The sequence below is a fragment of the Triticum urartu genome, chromosome 1 (genome assembly GCF_003073215.2).
Source record: "Triticum urartu cultivar G1812 chromosome 1, Tu2.1, whole genome shotgun sequence".
Classification (NCBI taxonomy): Eukaryota; Viridiplantae; Streptophyta; class Magnoliopsida; order Poales; family Poaceae; genus Triticum; species Triticum urartu.
In genome coordinates this window covers 24206330-24219959 of record NC_053022.1, presented here as the reverse complement: position 1 = coordinate 24219959, position 13630 = coordinate 24206330, and positions in this window count along the sequence as shown.

The window sequence follows — 13630 nt, the reverse complement described above, 5'->3', positions numbered from 1 at the left end:
TGAAAGGTTTGAGATCATAGCAATCACGCGCAACGGCCAACCGATTGAACCCATCCAGACAAAGGATGCATTTGTTGCTCAGTGCGGGGTTCTGGTTAGGGATAAGATCCCGATCAGCATCCAGCAATGGTTAAAGCCGGCTAAAGAAGACCCTGAGGTGTCTTATGTTAATGATATGCAGAAAAATGATCTTTGGACTGAGCTGAAGTCAAATTTCACCCTACCGCCAGAGGATGATCCAGAGAAGCCAGTTAAAGAGCAATTAATCAAGTCTTTTGCTCTTAATAAGATGGCAGACCTATTCAGGAGGTGGAAAAATGAGCTGAAAAGGTTTGTCGACAAAGAAGAGACACCAATTCAAGGGAAAATATGAGAAGATCAGAGATCACTGGCCCGCATTTGTGGCCCACAAGACATCGGAAAATAGTAAGAAGATGTGGCGACAAACAAGAAAAATGCTGCGAAGAAGAACCTTCGCCATCGCACGGGGTCAGGTGGCTACCTCAAAACCTGGCCTAAGTGGGCCAAGACTGAGAATGATCTGCTTGATAAAGGGATCGAACTAGAGTCAATGAACTGGCCAGACCGTTGCCGGACTTGGTTCTTCGGGGCTGGCGGAACCTTGGACCCTGTATCAGGGAAGTGCAATTGGATGGCCGAGCAAATGGTAATACCAGTCAAGAGGCTCCAGCACTATATCGATGCAGCGCAGCAAGGGATGTTCATTCCAGACACAGAGAATGATGAGCTCACAATGGCCCTCGGGAATCCTGAGCACCCTGGACGGACATGAGGCACGCCAGGATCCGTTCCGTGGAAGGCTGGTTTTCCGGACGCAGGCGGTTACAAATGCCAGGAGAGGAGGAAAAAAGTGCAGCAGACCCAACTGCAGGCGCTGCATGCAAGGGTACAAGCGATAGAGGAACGAGAAGCAAATCGCAGCAAATGAACTGCCGAAGCTACCCCGCCATCTCAGCGGAGAAGCAGCGTGGCTTCCTCCGAGCTGCTTCAGCCGGAGCATGTCTTGACGGCTCCTACCAGCTATCCCGTGGATGCTATCATAGAGTCTCAAAATTTCCACCTTATGACGCAATGGATGAATTTGAAGGTCAAGGCGGCTGTTGGCTCTGTTTTTCCTACTGAACCTGGCGCAACTTTTCACTGCCGGCCGATTCCAGAAGGATATGCTAGGGTGATGGTGGATGAAATAACGGAGGGATTTGAGGACCTCCAGCTTGACCACCCTACCGGTGAAGGGGAGACTCGGCTGGGTTCTGCTCTGAAGACTCCATGCCTATGGCCGAAGGAGCTCATCAACCTTCCAAACTGGATGCCTCCGCCTCCTCCTCCTCCTCCGGCGAGTCAGGGCACTCCGCCTCCTCCACCGCCTCCTCCTCCGGCGAGTGATGATCAGGGCACTCACCTCCTTCTCCGGTGCGTGGCGGCACTCCGCCTGTGCCGGCGCGCCCGAGCAGCTAGCCTCCTTCTCCGCCTCGTCAGCAAGGGCGGAAGAGACCCGCCGCCGCTCCGGCTGCTCCGGCGCATCGTAGTCCTTCTCCTCCGCCTCGTAAGCAAGGAAAGAAGACAGCCGCAGCCGCTCTGTCTGCTCTGCCGGCGTCTCACAGTACAGCCAGAGGCGGGGGAAATATAGATTCGGTCCTTCTCTAAAGACTCCAGAGAAGTTACCATACGAGATGACCCCGGAGGAGAATGCGAAGATCGTGTGAACCGAAGTGAAGGACTGGTTTCAAGGGGTGAAAGTGTAGGATCGGAAGTATGTCTAGAGGGGGGTGATTAGACTACTTGACCAAATAAAAACTTAACCTTTTCCCAATTTTAGTTCTTGGCAGATTTTAGCTATTTTAGGACAAGTCAAGCAATCATCACACAATTCAAGCAAGCATGCAAAGAGTATATTGGCAGCGGAAAGTAAAGCATGCAACTTGCAAGAATGTAAAGGGAAGGGTTTGGAGAATTCAAACGCAATTGGAGACACGGATGTTTTTCCCGTGGTTCGGATAGGTGGTGCTATCCTACATCCACATTGATGGAGACCTCAACACACGAAGGGTAACGGTTGCGCGAGTCCACGGAGGGCTCCACCCACGAAGGGTCCACGAAGTAGCAACCTTGTCTATCCCACCATGGCCATCGCCCACGAAGGACTTGCCTCACTAGCGGTAGATCTTCACGAAGTAGGCGATCTCCTTGCCCTTACAAACTCCTTGGTTCAACTCCACAATCTTGTCGGAGGCTCCCAAGTGACACCTAGCCAATCTAGGAGACACCACTCTCCAAGAAGTAACAAATGGTGTGTTGATGATGAACTCCTTGCTCTTGTGCTTCAAATGATAGTCTCCCCAACACTCAACTCTCTCTCATAGGATTTGGATCTGGTGGAAAGAAGGTTTGAGTGGAAAGCAACTTGGGGAAGGCTAGAGATCAAGATTCATATGGTAGGAATGGAATATCTTGGTCTCAACACATGAGTAGGTGGTTCTCTCCTAGAACATATGAGTTGGAAGTGTAGATGTGTTCTCATGGCTCTCTCTCGAATGAAGAGGAGGTGGAGGGGTATTTATAGCCTCCACACAAAATCCAACCGTTACACACAATTTACCAATCTCGGTGGGACCGAATCAACAAACTCGGTCGGACCGAAAAGGTAAACCTAGTGACGTTAGAGATTTTCGGTGGGACTGACATGCAACTTGGTAGGACTGATTTTGTTAGGGTTAGGGCATAACGTAATCTTGGTGAGACCGATTACACAAACTCGGTGAGACCGATTTTGGTAATTAGCTAACCAGAGAGTTGGTCAGGTAAACTCGGTGGGACCGATTTGCTCTTTCGGTGAGACCGAAAAGTTACAAAAAGGAAACAGAGAGTTTACATTGCAATCTCGGTGGGACCGATCCACTCTTTCGGTGAGACCGAAAAGTTACGAAAGGGAAACAAAGAGTTTGCAATCCCATCTCGGTGAGACCAAGATCCCTATCGGTAGAACTGAATTGCTAGGGTTTGGCAGTGGCTTATGACAAGTGAAACTCGGTGGCGCCGGATAGAAAGAATCGGTAGGACCGAGTTTGGCTTAGGGTTTAGGTCATATGTGGATATGGGAAAGTAGTTGAGGGTTTTGGAGCATATCACTAAGCACATGAAGCAAGAGGCTCATTAAGCAACACCTCATCCCTCCTTGATAGTATTGGCTTTTCCTAAAGACTCAATGTGATCTTGGATCACTAAAATATAAAATGAAGAGTCTTGAGCTTTTGAGCTTGAGTCAATCCTTTGTCCTTAGCATTTTGAGGGTTCCACTTTCACCATCCATGCCATGCCAATCATTGAGCTTTCCTGAAATAATCATCTTGGAATAGCATTAGCTTAATGAGCTATATGTTGTTATGAATTACCAAAACCGCCTAGGGATAGTTGCACTTTCAATCTCCCCCTTTTTGGTAATTGATGACAACATATAGATCAAAGCTTCGACAAATGATAATAAGCATGAAATATATCGTCGCTTTGAGAAGTATGTGATAAGTAAGAGCTCCCCCTAAATTTGTGCATATTTAAGATTTGCTTTGGACTGCAAATGCACAAAGAGTTAGAGTCATGGGTTACTCTTCCATGTCACATACATCTTGGTGGAGCGCTTAAAATGATAAGAATGAAAGACATGCACTTATCACCAAGAAAAGTGAATGATCATATAAGATAGATAAGATAATTGCATTCATCAAGCATTAAGTGTAGCTTATGATCAAACACATGATCATCAATGTCTCACAGATAATGACATAGTATCTCAAGCACTCAAAAGCAAACAAAGTTCGAAAAACCACCAAATAAAGCAAGAGAGAAAAAACAACACTCTCTCTCTCGAAGACTATGATCTATACATTTTCTCCCCCTTTGGCAACAAGTTACCAAAAAGTTCCTAGAAAATGCATAGTGCTAAATCGACACTCAGGCTTGATCTTCAGGTGGTGGTGGAGTCCGGATCACTCCAAGGACGAAGGCTTCCGTAGACGCGGTTGGAGTTGGAGCTGAAGTAGACGCTGGAGCAGGTTTGGCTGGTGCTGCGGCTGGAGCTGAGGCGGTTGCTCTTGTGTCAGGAACAGGCACTGCAGACGACCTTGGACCTCGTGGCACTCTGGCAAAGGCATCAGTGGTTGTCTTCCCTTTCCTCTCCTGCATGTCATCTTGGAGCTGCTCCACTGCAGTCTGAATCTCTGTCACCTTGATATCCAAGTCATAGAACTTTTGTTCTACGATTCTCTCTAGGCTTGCCTGGTTCTGAGTTAGGGTGGCCAGTCCTTTCTCAATCCGCAGGGTGGATGCAATCAAGTAACTGAGCTGCTCTTGCTTGTTCTTCAAGAAGTACTCAGATGCCTCCTCTTGAGTTGGCATCTTGGCAGCTTTCTCCTTTATTGCCTTCTCCTTCTTTGCTTGTGCTTGTGCAGATGATGCTTCATTCTCAGTCATGACAACTTGATTATCTTCAAAATCTGGACGGATGGGCAGGTGTTCCCTGTCCAATAAGTATATGCCCATGCCCATCTTGGAGTTAATGAGCTCCTAGATCTGAGGGGCATAACCACAGCTCCTCTTCTGGTATGCTCCAGTCCTCTTGATTGTTTCTATCATAAGGCTCATCACCTTGAACTTCTGTGGCATATCAAATATATGAAGCAAATTGATCGCATGGCCTCTGATCATCTTGTGATCACCTGACTTGGGCAACAAGGTGTGCCTCAGTATCCAATTGATGGTTGGCAGCCCTGACAGAAGATAGTGCACTGAGCCAAACTTGAAAGTATCAAGTGCTTTATTTGGGATCTCCTTGTACATGTTTGACATTGAGTTATGATCCATCTTCTTCTTGGCATATATGTCCAAGTCATCTTCCTGCTCTTTTGGGGCATTAATGAGCTGTGCCCACTCAGCAACTGTGGACTGATATCTGGTTCCTTCTGACATCCATACAATCCTGCCATCTGGATAAAAATGTGCTGTGGAGTAGAACTGCATGATGAGTTCCTCGTTCCACTTTGTGAGTTTCTGCCCAACAAAGTCCTCTACTCCACATGCCTTGAAGCTGTCTTGCACTCCAGGATAGTGCTCTTCGTTGTCGTTGATGTATTGCCAATCGACCCATCTCATATCACATACAATTGGCTTCTTGTCCAATAAGACTTGAAGGAAATATGCCCTAGAGGCAATAATAAAGTTATTATTTATTTCCTTATAATCATGATAAATGTTTATTATTCATGCTAGAATTGTATTAACCGGAAACATAATACATGTGTGAATACATAGACAAACAAAGTGTCACTAGTATGCCTCTACTTGACTAGCTCGTTAATCAAAGATGGTTATGTTTCCTGACCATGAACAATGAGTTGTTATTTGATTAACGAGGTCACATCATTAGTTGAATGATCTAATTGGCATGACCCATTCCATTAGCTTAGCACCCGATCGTTTAGTATGTTGCTATTGCTTTCTTCATGACTTATACATGTTCCTATGACTATGAGATTATGCAACTCCCGTTTACCGGAGGAACACTTTGGGTGCTACCAAACGTCACAACGTAACTGGGTGATTATAAAGGAGCATTACAGGTGTCTCCAAAGGTAGATGTTGGGTTGGCGTATTTCGAGATTAGGATTTGTCACTCCGATTGTCGGAGAGGTATCTCTGGGCCCTCTCGGTAATACACATCACATAAGCCTTGCAAGCATTACAACTAATATGTTAGTTGTAAGATGATGTATTACAGAACGAGTAAAGAGACTTGCCGGTAACGAGATTGAACTAGGTATTGGATACCGACGATCAAATCTCGGGCAAGTAACATACCGATGACAAAGGGAACAACGTATGTTGTTATGCGGTCTGACCGATAAAGATCTTCGTAGAATATGTAGGAGCCAATATGGACATCCAGGTCCCGCTATTGGTTATTGAACGGAGACATGTCTCGGTCATGTCTACATTGTTCTCGAACCCGTAGGGTCCGCACGCTTAAGGTTACGATGACAGTTATATTATGAGTTTATGCATTTTGATGTACCGAAGGATGTTCGGAGTCCCGGATGTGATCACGGACATGACAAGGAGTCTCGAAATGGTCGAGACGTAAAGTGTTCCGGGTGAAATCGGGATTTTACGGAGTACCGTGGAGGTTACCGGAACCCCCCGGGATGGGATTTACGGAATACCGGGAGGGTTACCGGAACCCCCCGGGAGCTATATGGGCCATAGTGGGCCTTAGTGGAAAAGAGAAGGGGCTGCCCTAGATGGGCTGCGCGCCTCCCCCTTCCCCTAGTCCTATTAGGACTAGGAGAGGTGGCCGGCCCCCTCCTCCTCTTTTCCCCCTCCGCGAATCCTATTCCGACTAGGATTGGGGGGGGGGAATCCTACTCCCAGAGGGAGTAGGACTCTCCTGCGCCCTCCTCCTTGGCCGGCCAGCCTCCCCCTACTCCTTTATATACGGAGGCAGGGGGCACCTCTAGACACACAAGTTGATCCACGTGATCTATTCCTTAGCCGTGTGCGGTGCCCCCTGCCACCATATTCCTCGATAATACTGTAGCGGAGTTTAGGCGAAGCCCTGCTGCTGTAGTTCATCAAGATCGTCACCACGCCGTCGTGCTGACGGAACTCTTCCCCGACACTTTGCTGGATCGGAGTCCGGGGATCGTCATCGAGCTGAACGTGTGCTCGAACTCGGAGGTGCCGTAGTTTCGGTGCTTGATCGGTTGGATCGTGAAGACGTACGACTACTTCCTCTACGTCGTGTCATCGCTTCCGCAGTCGGTCTGCGTTGGGTACGTAGACAACACTCTCCCCCTCGTTGCTATGCATCACATGATCTTGCGTGTGCGTAGGAATTTTTTTGAAATTACTACGAAACCCAACATGCACGAGTAGATCACAAGTGAGTTGTGGACGATACAAGTCATACTGCCTACCAGCATGTCATACTTTGGTTCGGCGGTATTGTTGGACGAGACGACCCGGACCAACCTTACGCGTAGGCTTACGGGAGACCGGTTCCCTCGACGTGCTTTGCACAGAGATGGCTTGCGGGCGACTGTCTCTCCAACTTTAGTTGAACCAAGTATGGCTACGCCCGGTCCTTGCGAAGGTTAAAATGGAGTCTATTTGACAAACTGTCGTTGTGGTTTTGATGCGTAGGTGAGATTGGTTCTTACTTAAGCCCGTAGCAGCCACGTAAAACATGCAACAACAAAGTAGAGGACGTCTAACTTGTTTTTGCAGGGCATGTTGTGATGTGATATGGTCAAGGCATGATGCTGAATTCTATTGTATGAGATGATCATGTTTTGTAACCAAGTTATCGGCAACTGGCAGGAGCCATATGGTTGTCGCTTTATTGTATGCAATACAATCGCGATGTAATGCTTTACTTTATTACTAAACGGTAGTGATAGTCGTGGAAGCATAAGATTGGCGAGACGACAATGATGCTATGATGAAGATCAAGGTGTCGCGCCGGTGACGATGGTGATCATGACGGTGCTTCAGAGATGGAGATCACAAGCACAAGATGATGATGGCCATATCATATCACTTATATTGATTGCATGTGATGTTTATCTTTTTAGCATCTTATCTTGCTTTGATTGATGGTAGCATTATAAGATGATCTCTCACTAAATTATCAAGAAGTGTTCTCCCTGAGTATGCACCGTTGCCAAAGTTCGTCGTGCCCAGACACCACGTGATGATCGGGTGTGATAAGCTCTACGTCCATCTACAACGGGTGCAAGCCAGTTTTGCACACGCAGAATACTCAGGTTAAACTTGACGAGCCTAGCATATGCAGATATGGCCTCGGAACACGGAGACCGAAAGGTTGAGCGTGAATCATATAGTAGATATGATCAACATAAACGATGTTCACCATTGAAAACTACTCCATCTCACGTGATGATCGGTTATGGTTTAGTTGATTTGGATCACGTAATCACTTAGAAGATTAGAGGGATGTCTATCTAAGTGGGAGTTCTTAAGGAATATGATTAATTGAACTTAAATTTATCATGAACTTAGTACCTGATAGTATCTTGCTTGTTTATGTTGATTGTAGATAGATGGCTCGTGCTGTTGTTCCGTTGAATTTTAATGCGTTCCTTGAGAAAGCAAAGTTGAAAGATGATGGTAGCAATTATACGGACTGGGTCCGTAACTTGAGGATTATCCTCATTGCTGCTCAGAAGAATTACGTCCTGGAAGCACCGCTGGGTGCCAGGCCTGCTGCTGGAGCAACACCAGATGTTATGAACGTCTGGCAGAGCAAAGCTGATGACTACTCGATAGTTCAGTGTGCCATGCTTTACGGCTTAGAATCGGGACTTCAACGACGTTCTGAACGTCATGGAGCATATGAGATGTTCCAGGAGTTGAAGTTAATATTTCAAGCAAATGCCCGGATTGAGAGATATGAAGTCTCCAATAAGTTCTATAGCTGCAAGATGGAGGAGAACAATTCTGTCAGTGAGCATATACTCAAAATGTCTGGGTATAATAATCACTTGATTCAATTGGGAGTTAATCTTCCGGATGATTGCGTCATTGACAGAATTCTCCAATCACTGCCACCAAGCTACAAGAGCTTCATGATGAACTATAATATGCAAGGGATGAACAAGACTATTCCCGAGCTCTTCACAATGCTGAAAGCTGCGGAGGTAGAAATCAAAAAGGAGCATCAAGTGTTGATGGTTAACAAAACCACTAGTTTCAAGAAAAAGGGAAAAGGGAAGAAGAAGGGGAACTTCAAGAAGAACGGCAAGCAAGTTGCTGCTCAGGAGAAGAAACCCAAGTCTGGACCTAAGCCTGAAACTGAGTGCTTCTACTGCAAGCAGACTGGTCACTGGAAGCGGAACTGCCCCAAGTATTTGGCGGATAAGAAGGATGGCAAGGTGAACAAAGGTATATGTGATATACATGTTATTGATGTGTACCTTACTAGAGCTCGCAGTAGCACCTGGGTATTTGATACTGGTTCTGTTGCTAATATTTGCAACTCGAAACAGGGACTACGGAATAAGCGGGCACTGGCAAAGGACGAGGTGACGATGCGCGTGGGAAACGGTTCCAAAGTTGATGTGATCGCGGTCGGCATGCTACCTCTACATCTACCTTCGGGATTAATATTAGACCTAAATAATTGTTATTTGGTGCCAGCGTTGAGCATGAACATTATATCTGGATCTTGTTTAATGCGAGATGGTTATTCATTTAAATCAGAGAATAATGGTTGTTCTATTTATATGAGTAATATCTTTTATGGTCATGCACCTTTGAAGAGTGGTCTATTCTTATTGAATCTCGATAGTAGTAATACACATATTCATAGTTTTGAAGCCAAATGATGCAGAGTTGATAATGAAAGTGCAACTTATTTGTGGCACTGTCGTTTAGGTCATATCGGTATAAAGCACATGAAGAAACTCCATACTGATGGACTTTTGGAACCAGTTGATTATGAATCACTTGGTACTTGCGAACCGTGCCTCATGGGCAAGATGACTAAAACACCGTTCTCCGGTATTATGGAGAGAGCAACAGATTTGTTGGAAATCATACATACCGATGTATGTGGTCCGATGAATATTGAGGCTCGTGGCGGATATCGTTATTTTCTCACCTTCATAGATGATTTAAGCAGATATGGGTATATATACTTAATGAAACATAAGTCTGAAACATTTGAAAAGTTCAAAGAATTTCAGAGTGAAGTTGAAAATCATCGTAACAAGAAAATAAAGTTTCTACGATCTGATCGTGGAGGAGAATATTTGAGTTACGAGTTTGGTGTACATTTGAAAAACTGTGGAATAGTTTCGCAACTCACGCCACCCGGAACACCACAGCATAATGGTGTGTCCAAACGTCGTAATCGTAGTTTACTAGATATGGTGCGATCTATGATGTCTCTTACTGATTTACCGCTATCATTTTGGGGTTATGCTCTAGAGACGGCCGCATTCACGTTAAATAGGGCACCATCAAAATCCGTTGAGACGACGCCTTATGAACTATGGTTTGGCAAGAAACCAAAGTTGTCGTTTCTTAAAGTTTGGGGCTGCGATGCTTATGTGAAAAAGCTTCAACCTGATAAGCTCGAACCCAAATCGGAGAAATGTGTCTTCAAAGGATACCCAAAGGAAACTGTTGGGTACACCTTCTATCACAGATCCGAAGGCAAGACATTCGTTGCCAAGAATGGATCCTTTCTAGAGAAGGAGTTTCTCTCGAAAGAAGTGAGTGGGAGGAAAGTAGAACTTGATGAGGTAACTGTACCTGCTCCCTTACTGGAAAGTAGTACATCACAAAAAACTGTTTCAGTGACGCCTACACCAGTTAGTGAGGAAGCCAATGATAATGATCATGAAACTTCAGATCAAGATACTACTGAACCTCGTAGATCAACCAGAGTAAGATCCACACCAGAGTGGTACGGTAATCTTGTTCTGCAAGTCATGCTACTAGATCATGATGAACCTATGAACTATGAAGAAGCGATGGTGAGCCCAGATTCCGCAAAGTGGCTTGAAGCCATGAAATCTGAGATGGGATCCATGTATGAGAACAAAGTATGGACTTTGGTTGACTTGCCCGATGATCGGCAAGCAATTGAAAATAAATGGATCTTTCAGAAGAAGACTGACGCTGATGGTAATGTTACTGTCTACAAAGCTCGACTTGTCGCAAAAGGTTTTCGGCAAGTTCAAGGGATTGACTACGATGAGACCTTCTCACCCGTAGCGATGCTTAAGTCCGTCCGAATCATGTTAGCAATTGCCGCATTTTATGATTATCAAATTTGGCAGATGGATGTCAAAACTGCATTCCTGAATGGATTTCTGGAAGAAGAGTTGTATATGATGCAACCGGAAGGTTTTGTCGATCCAAAGGGAGCTAACAAAGTGTGCAAGCTCCAGTGATCCATTTATGGACTGGTGCAAGCCTCTTGGAGTTGGAATAAACGTTTTGATAGTGTGATCAAAGCATTTGGTTTTATACAGACTTTCGGAGAAGCCTGTATTTACAAGAAAGTGAGTGGGAGCTCTGTAGCATTTCTGATATTATATGTGGATGACATATTGCTGATTGGAAATGATATAGAATTTCTGGATAGCATAAAGGGATACTTGAATAAAAGTTTTTCGATGAAATACCTCGGTGAAGCTGCTTACATATTAGGCATTAAGATCTATAGAGATAGATCAAGACGCTTAATTGGACTTTCACAAAGCACATACCTTGACAAAATTTTGAAGAAGTTCAAAATGGATCAAGCAAAGAAAGGGTTCTTGCCTGTGTTACAAGGTGTGAAGTTGAGTAAGACTCAATGCCCGACCACTGCAGAAGGTAGAGAGAATATGAAAGATGTTCCCTATGCATCAGCCATAGGATCTATCATGTATGCAATGCTGTGTACCAGACCTGATGTGTGCCTTGCTATAATTTTAGCAGGGAGGTACCAAAGTAATCCAGGAATGGATCACTGGACAGCGGTCAAGAACATCCTGAAATACCTGAAAAGGACTAAGGATATGTTTCTCGTATATGGAGGTGACAAAGAGCTCACCGTAAAAGGTTACGTTGATGCAAGCTTTGACACTGATCCGGACGATTCTAAATCGCAAACCGGATACGTGTTTACATTAAACGGTGGAGCTGTCAGTTGGTGCAGTTCTAAACAAAGCGTCGTAGCGGGATCTACATGTGAAGCGGAGTACATAGCTACTTCAGAAGCAGCGAACGAAGGAGTCTGGATGAAGGAGTTCATATCCGATTTAGGTGTGATACCTAATGCATCGGGTCCAATGAAAATCTTTTGTGACAATACTGGTGCAATTGCCTTGGCAAAGGAATCCAGATTTCACAAAAGGACCAAACACATCAAGAGACGCTTCAACTCCATCCGGGATCTAGTCCAGGTGGGAGACATAGAGATTTGCAAGATACATACGGATCTGAATGTTGCAGACCCGTTGACTAAGCCTCTTCCAAGAGCAAAACATGATCAGCACCAAGGCTCCATGGGTGTTAGATTCATTACAGTGTAATCTAGATTATTGACTCTAGTGCAAGTGGGAGACTGAAGGAAATATGCCCTAGAGGCAATAATAAAGTTATTATTTATTTCCTTATAATCATGATAAATGTTTATTATTCATGCTAGAATTGTATTAACCGGAAACATAATACATGTGTGAATACATAGACAAACAAAGTGTCACTAGTATGCCTCTACTTGACTAGCTCGTTAATCAAAGATGGTTATGTTTCCTGACCATGAACAATGAGTTGTTATTTGATTAACGAGGTCACATCATTAGTTGAATGATCTGATTGGCATGACCCATTCCATTAGCTTAGCACCCGATCGTTTAGTATGTTGCTATTGCTTTCTTCATGACTTATACATGTTCCTATGACTATGAGATTATGCAACTCCCGTTTACCGGAGGAACACTTTGGGTGCTACCAAACGTCACAACGTAACTGGGTGATTATAAAGGAGCATTACAGGTGTCTCCAAAGGTAGATGTTGGGTTGGCGTATTTCGAGATTAGGATTTGTCACTCCGATTGTCGGAGAGGTATCTCTGGGCCCTCTCGGTAATACACATCACATAAGCCTTGCAAGCATTACAACTAATATGTTAGTTGTAAGATGATGTATTACAGAACGAGTAAAGAGACTTGCCGGTAACGAGATTGAACTAGGTATTGGATACCGACGATCAAATCTCGGGCAAGTAACATACCGATGACAAAGGGAACAACGTATGTTGTTATGCGGTCTGACCGATAAAGATCTTCGTAGAATATGTAGGAGCCAATATGGACATCCAGGTCCCGCTATTGGTTATTGACCGGAGACATGTCTCGGTCATGTCTACATTGTTCTCGAACCCGTAGGGTTCGCACGCTTAAGGTTACGATGACAGTTATATTATGAGTTTATGCATTTTGATGTACCGAAGGATGTTCGGAGTCCCGGATATGATCACGGACATGACGAGGAGTCTCGAAATGGTCGAGACGTAAAGATTGATATATTGGAAGCCTATGTTTGGATATTGGAAGTGTTCCGGGTGAAATCGGGATTTTACCGGAATACCGGGAGGGTTACCGGAACCCCCCGGGAGCTATATGGGCCATAGTGGGCCTTAGTGGAAAAGAGAAGGGGCTGCCCTAGATGGGCTGCGCGCCTCCCCCTTCCCCTAGTCCTATTAGGACTAGGAGAGGTGGCCGGCCCCCTCCTCCTCTTTTCCCCCTCCGCGAATCCTATTCCGACTAGGATTGGGGGGGGGGGGAATCCTACTCCCAGAGGGAGTAGGACTCTCCTGCGCCCTCCTCCTTGGCCGGCCAGCCTCTCCCCTCTACTCCTTTATATACGGAGGCAGGGGGCACCTCTAGACACACAAGTTGATCCATGTGATCTATTCCTTAGCCGTGTGCGGTGCCCCCTGCCACCATATTCCACGATAATACTGTAGCGGAGTTTAGGCGAAGCCCTGCTGCTGTAGTACATCAAGATCGTCACCACGCCGTCGTGCTGACGGAACTCT